The sequence below is a fragment of the Scyliorhinus canicula genome, unplaced genomic scaffold, assembly GCF_902713615.1.
Source record: "Scyliorhinus canicula unplaced genomic scaffold, sScyCan1.1, whole genome shotgun sequence".
NCBI classification, from domain to species: Eukaryota; Metazoa; Chordata; class Chondrichthyes; order Carcharhiniformes; family Scyliorhinidae; genus Scyliorhinus; species Scyliorhinus canicula.
The window spans coordinates 21408-28340 of NW_024056019.1; positions in this window are offsets into that span (position 1 = coordinate 21408).

Genomic DNA, 6933 nt, shown 5'->3' on the forward strand with positions numbered 1-6933 from the left:
ATCTCCGGGTCTGATTACTGGATATCGAAGGACGGCTGTCCCTGTTGTCCCTGGGAGATGCGCCTGTTTCACCTGTGAGTGGAGAAACCTCAGAGAAAGTGTTAATTGCTTTAAATAGTTCTGCATTTGTTCACCCATCACATGGAGGTCGACGCCCTCCAAGGGATTTTCGTTGGCATCCCAGGGAGTCCTCATTGGCCGACCATAGACTATCTCTGCAGCTGACAGTCCGGTCCGCGAATGTGGAATCACCCACATGTGAAACAGCGCCAAGGGTAATACCTTTAGCTAATTTAACCCAATTTCTTCAGTCAATTTAGATAATTTTTCTTTTAAAGTCCCGTTGGCTCTTTCCATCATTCCTGCTGCCTGCGGGTGATCCGCGCAGTGCAATTGCTGTTTGATTGCGAGTGCTTCGCACAGTTCAGTATTGATTCGAGCCACAAAATGTGGTCTGTTGTCTGAGCTCACCATTTTGGGTACCCCAAAGCGAGGAATAACTTCTGTTAACAACAACTTCACCACTGTATGTGCAGTACAATTTGTGGTGTGAAAGGCTTCAACCCATTTACTAAACACATTGATTAATACTAAACAATATTTGTAGCACTGTCATTTTGGTAATTCAATAAAATAAAGCTGTATACAAGCAAAAACGCCATCTGGCAAGGGAGTGGTTCCTGGAAGGCATTTAATACCTTTACCCTTATTATGTTTCATGAAAATGAGGCATTGGTCCAGCCGCATTTGCGCTGCTGTATTCAAATCTGGGTGCCACCATGTTTTCAGGAGCAGCTGTATCATTCCCTCCTTGCCAAGATGGGTACAAGAAAGCAAATAATCAACAAGTACTGGCAATAAAGAATCCGGAATACAAACTTGAGCAACTGGAGTAAGCCAGAGGTCCCATGTCAAGGAGTGCAAACACCCCATTGACTTCCATAGTGCTCGCTCAGAATCAGAGGCGTCCCTCTGTAAACTTTGAACTTCAGTTATCTCTGGCATGTCCTTCGTTCCTAATGCAGGTACCTGGTTTAAAGCCTGATTAGCCCCATTGGGAACAATTAAAGAGGTTGATGAAGCTGCAGCTTTAGCAGCTGAATCAGCACAGGCATTCCCTAATTGAACAGGAGTGTCCCCCTTCGTGTGCGCAACACATTTAATAATTGCCAATTGACAGGGAAGCTGAATAGAATCAAGGAGATTTTTAACCCAAATTGCGTTTTGAATGGGAGCCTCCGTAGAGGTGAGAAAGCCTCGTTGTTGCCAGAGGCGGCCAAAATCAGGGGTCACGCCAAAGGCATACCTGGAATCGGTGTAAATGTTTACACTTTTGTCAGTGGCCAAAATACATGCTCAAGTAAGGGCAAATAGCTCGGCTTTTTGTGCAGAGACGGGGGTCTGGAAGGCTGTTGCTTCCCGAACGTCAGTGTCCGTAACCACGGCATAACCCGACTGTGAGACTCCAGTGAGAGAATTGGAGGAACTGCCCATCAACATAAAAAATGAATTCTGGATGTTCCAGAGGACGATCCGTTAAATCTGGGTGCGGTGCGATACGGAAGTGGTTCCTAAGCAAGCAGTCGTGCGGTGCGTCATTAAGGTTATTGGGGGGGCTGATCGATGGAGGTGTAATGTGCCGGTGATACAAAATGGCTGTGAAAAGTATTCTGAAGTGCCATTGGGGAAGGTTTGCTTTGCTGTAAGGATCAGCATGTCGGCATAGCGAGGCTGCCAGATATCCCAAGGATTTGGCACTGTAGCCTTCATTGACAGTAAGGGTCACATGGGGTGATACGAGTCCGGACTGATGCGACAGGCCATGGATACCTCAACAAGAAAGGCAGAACCTTCCTCTCCCTCAGCCATGCCGACAAAGGAAACACGTTGCAGAGACCCTAGGGCTTCTTGGTAAATGCTCTCCAATTTAGCTGAGCATCCCGTATGATCGTAGCATAGACTCACATGTGGATGAGGAATATTTAAGGGAGGTGAAAAGCGGGAGGGATCAAAATCAATCGACCACCACTGTGGGGCAGTGAAAAGTGGAAAGTTCCAAAGTTGGGCTTGTGGGATAGGTGAGATGGCTGTGCCATTATCGAGGCAAACTATCTCCACCTGTAAGGAACACAGCAAGTCACGCCCTGCGAGGTTAACGCCAAGGACCCGGGTAACCGTGAAAGGAATGCAACATTCCCGGCCCTCGGCTTCGTAAGTGGGTAAACAGCACTTTCCCCCATTAAACCAGCAAATTCCACATGGTTATCAGAAAGGGGACATCTATGCTTCAGAACTAATGTCCAATCCAATGTAGAATAAGTAGCACCCATGTCAATCAAAAAGGAGATGGGCACGCCTTCTATGTAAATCGTAGCTGTGGGCTCGTCAGAGTGGTCCGCTGAAAGGACCGGAAAGTTCGATCGGGCTAGTCAATAGGGGTTAGAGGCAGTGAAGGGTGTCTGCCGACAGGGTGAAATCTACCTTGTCGTCGGGGTGATGGGCAATCCCTAGCGTAGTGGCCTGGCCATGGGCAGTTGAAGCAAGTGACATTGTATTTTGCTGGAGGACGGTGGGGAGGAGCGCTGTCGAAATCCTCCGTGTGTGCAGTAGGAGCCTGCGGACGGTAACCGAATTCAGGAGGATCAGCGCAGTCTGGACGACAGTAATGCAAATCTGTCTGAGAGTTTTGGCCTTTAGGATGTCTTCTTTGAGAGGGACGTTGGACAAATTCGGATTTAATTCTCGGCATATTGTCTTAATAACGGGTCTCACGGTTGTGGCCGTTGCTCCAGTAATAAGAAACAGCTCGTTTCATTTGAGATTTTGAATTATTAGACCAGTCCATATTATTAATTTTAATACTGGATGCTACGCGATCAGGCAATACCTGAATTAGTAGAGCGTTAAATTGGGGAGACTGATTTCCTGCATTGAAAGCAAGGTCACCAGAGTAAAAAGAGTGTATACGCTGCAGAAGCAGTCAAAAAAGTCTGGACCATCTTCCTTAGTCGTAGGGGTACACTCCAGAAGTTAGGCGATATCAACGGGTTTACGGAGAGCCTGTTTTGGAGCCGGGAACATTAAGGTACGCTGATCGTCCTCAGTTTGGTGTGCCGCGCTGAAGGCCGTCCACGTGTCACCATGAAGTCCTAATTCATTTTTCCACTTCTCCCCTATTTCAGGGGGAAGTGATAAATGAATCAGTGAATGTTGATCACGTGCGGTAGCACCGTACATGGTAGCACCGTCGTCTCAAAAATTCAATGAACCCTTCTGGGCCAGTTTTGCAGGAGGGACACTGGGACATGATTAAACAAAGCTCCTGAGGTTTAAAAGCCTGCCAAACCTCTATGAATGGCTTGTCATTGTCACCCGCATGTGGGCTGATGACGCTCCTAATGGGATAATTTGTGGGAGGTGGTGGTGGCAGGAAAGGCTCCTCCTCCGTAGGTTGAAGTGACAAATCACGAAGAGCCTGATTGACAGAGGTGAAAGGCTGTTCCATATTTAGGAGTTGAGTTTGCGAACGAGTGGGTGATGCGACGGGAGATGTCGCAGCGGGAATTTCATTGGCGGAGGGTCCGTAAGGGGGAGGCTGTACTTGGGGCGGTTGCTCTGACGGAGCGGGGAGTGCGGGACATAGGGGAGGTCTAGGGGTCAACTCCTCCTCTTCCCCAGTGTCGCCTGAAAAGGGAAACATCGGCATGCCAGAGCAACTGGAAGGATCCTCCGTTCGTTTAACCCGTGGGCTAGCCCAACTTGCCTCGTGGTAGGAGGTCTCTTATTGCCGAATTGCTGTTAGTGTTTTCATGTTTTCTATCCCAAAGCTCACATTCCAATTTTAAAGTTTCCCAATTTTTTACTTTACCGTGCACACACTCATCAATCCCTTTTCTGCGGGCGTTATCCCTCCAACTCATCAAGAGTGATTGCTCGTGGCGTTTAGTGGACTGTTTCTTTCATTCTGAAATTAAAGCTTTCCATTTGAAGGCTGTGTTTTTTTCCCAAATCGCTTTTTCTGCAGCAATGCAGTTGTCAAAGTTCTAAGTGCCACCTAGTGGCCAGATATCATTACCTAATTTATTGTTTAGAGCTGATAATCTACGGAAATTACGTTCTTGAGAAGGGGTTTCTGAACACATAAAGAACAGAGGAGAATTGCCCCAAGTGTTGTCTAAAGTTTGTCCCATAACGTCAGTGTATTATGCCCCTGGCAAAAAATGTTTCAAATAATTCCTTTTTGCAAAATCACAAGGTCCCTGTAAATGGGCTGGAATTGTTATCAGGAGAAAGAGACCCAAATGAACATGGTTCAATCCTGAATGCGAGGAACAGTAAAATCCAGTCACTGTGGTTACTTGTGACCTCGTTCGTGTTTCCGCAGGGAGGATGACTGAGTGAATCCCTTCCCACACTGGGAGCAGGTGAATGGTCTCTCTGTCGTGTGAACTCGCTGGTGTGTCTGCAGGTTGGATGACTGAGTGAATCTCTTCCCACACTTGTCGCAGGTGAATGGCCTCTCCCCATTGTGAATTTGCTGATGTACAGTGAGGTTCGATGAGTGTCTGAACCCAGTCCCACAGTGAGAGCACATGAACGGTCTCTCATCAGTGTGAACACGTTGATGTCTCATCAGATCCCCAGAACGTTTATAGCTCTTCCCACAGTCAGGACATTGAAACGGTCTCTCATCAGTGTGAACTCGCTGGTGACTCAGCAGTTGGGATGACTGAGTGAATCCCTTCCCACACTCGGAGCAGGTGAATGGTCTCTCCCCAGTGTGAACTCGCTGGTGTGTGGACAGAGCAGATGGCCAAGTGAATCCCTTCCCACACTCTGAGCAGGTGAACGGTCTCTCCCCAGTGTGATTTCGCTGATGTGTCAGCAAGTTGGTTGACTGAATGAATCCCTTCCCACACTCGGAGCAGGTAAATGGTCTCTCTCTAGTGTGAATTCGCTGATGTACAGTGAGTTCAGATGATCGTCTGAACCCAGTCCCGCAGTGAGAGCACCTAAACGGTCTCTCGTCAGTGTGAACACGTTGATGGCACATCAGTTCCCCAGAACTTTTATAGCACTTCCCGCAGTCTGGACATTGAAACGGTCTCTCATCAGTGTGAACTCGCTGGTGACTCAGCAGGTGGGATGAATGAATAAATCCCTTCCCACACTTGGAGCAGGTGAATGGTCTCTCCCCAGTGTGACTGCGTCGATGTGTTTCCAGCTTGGATGGGACAGTGAATCCTTTCCCACAGTCCGCACATTTCCATGGTTTCTCCTCAGTGTGAGTGCATTTGTGGCTTGTGAGGCTTGATGATCGAGTGAATCCTCGTCCACACTCACAATACGTGTACGGTTTCTCCCCACTGGGAACGATGCTTTTTGCTTCCATGCTGAATGATATTCCGATGATATTCAGGATATGATAAATTGAGGGCTCTGTCAGATCCTGATGTGATGCTTGGTCTGGGTTTCCGGACTTTGGGGCCTCCGCTTCGAACACCCTGTGAAACTGATTGAAAACAGAAAATAGGGAGTGAGAGAGAACCCACAAAACACAAAGGCAGGTTGTGAAATTGAGCTGAATGAATCTGGTCATTTGTGGGACCGGCTCTGGGAAAAAGTGACCATTTAAACTTCTGGATTGTCAGAAAAACCCAACTGGCCTCTTTGGGAGGCGAGAGAAAGTGGTGAAGAGGGATTTTGTTTATCTACAAGACTTAGAGAGTAGTTGGCAAAGCAAATTTGATCTTGAGCTTCATAAACAGTAATATTGATACCAAAACTATGCTCCTGGTGGCACAGTGATTAGCACTGCTGCCTCACAGCGCTAGGGACCCGGGTTCAATTCCGGCCTTGGTGACTGTGGAGTTTTCACTTTCTCCCTGTGTCTGTGTGGGTTTCCACCCGGTGCTCAGGTTTCCTCCAACAGTCCAAAGAAGGGAAAGTTAGGTGGATTGGCCTTGATAAATTACCCCTTAGTGTCCAGGGATGAGCAGGTTAGGTGGGGCTATGGGCTTACAGGAACAGGGTAGGGGTGTGGGCCTAGACAGGGTGCCCTTTCAGAGTTGGTGCAGACTCGATGGGCTGAATGGCCTCCTTCTGCACTGTCGGAATGTTATGGTTCTAATTCTATTCTATGAATCTTTATAAAGCTCTGGTCGCCACTCTTCAGGAAGGATGTGAAGGTTCTTGGAGAAGGTGCAGAGCAGATTTACCAGAATGGTTCCAGCAAAGGAGGTTGAGGGGAGATTTGATTCAGGGACACAAGATTATGTCAGATTTCCATCGGGTGAACAAAGAAACTCTGTTTCCATTCACTGATTGTACAAGCAGCCGAGACACAGATTTAAAGTTTTGGGTAAAACCTGGATTGAACTATATAAGATCCTGAGGGGTCTTGACAGGGTGGATGTGGAGAGGATGTTCCCTCGTGTGGAAGAATCTGGAACAAGGAGGTCACTGTTGCAAAGTGAGGGGTCACCCATTTCAGATGGGGATAAGGATTTTTTTTTCCTCTTGAGGGTTGAAAGACAGGGGGTGGCATAGTGCTTAGCACTGCTGCCTCACAGCACCAGGGACCCAGGTTCACGTCCGACCCTGGGTGACTGTGTGGAGTTTGCACGTTCTCCTCGTGTCTGTGTGGGTTTCCTCCGGGTGCTCCGGTTTCCTCCTACAGTTCAAAGATTTGCAGGTTAGGTGCTAAATTGCCCCTTCATCTCCAAGGATGTGCAAATTGGGTGGGATATGTGGATGGGGGAGGGTGGGATGGGGAGGGGTGTTTTTTGGAAGGTTGGTGCTAACTTGGGCTCCTTCTGCACCGTCGGGATTCTATGACTTAGAACTTGCATCCTTAAAATGCAGTGGAAGTCAAGCCTTTGAAAATTTTTAAGGCAGAGATGGATAGATTCTCGATAAGCAAGGGGGTGAAAG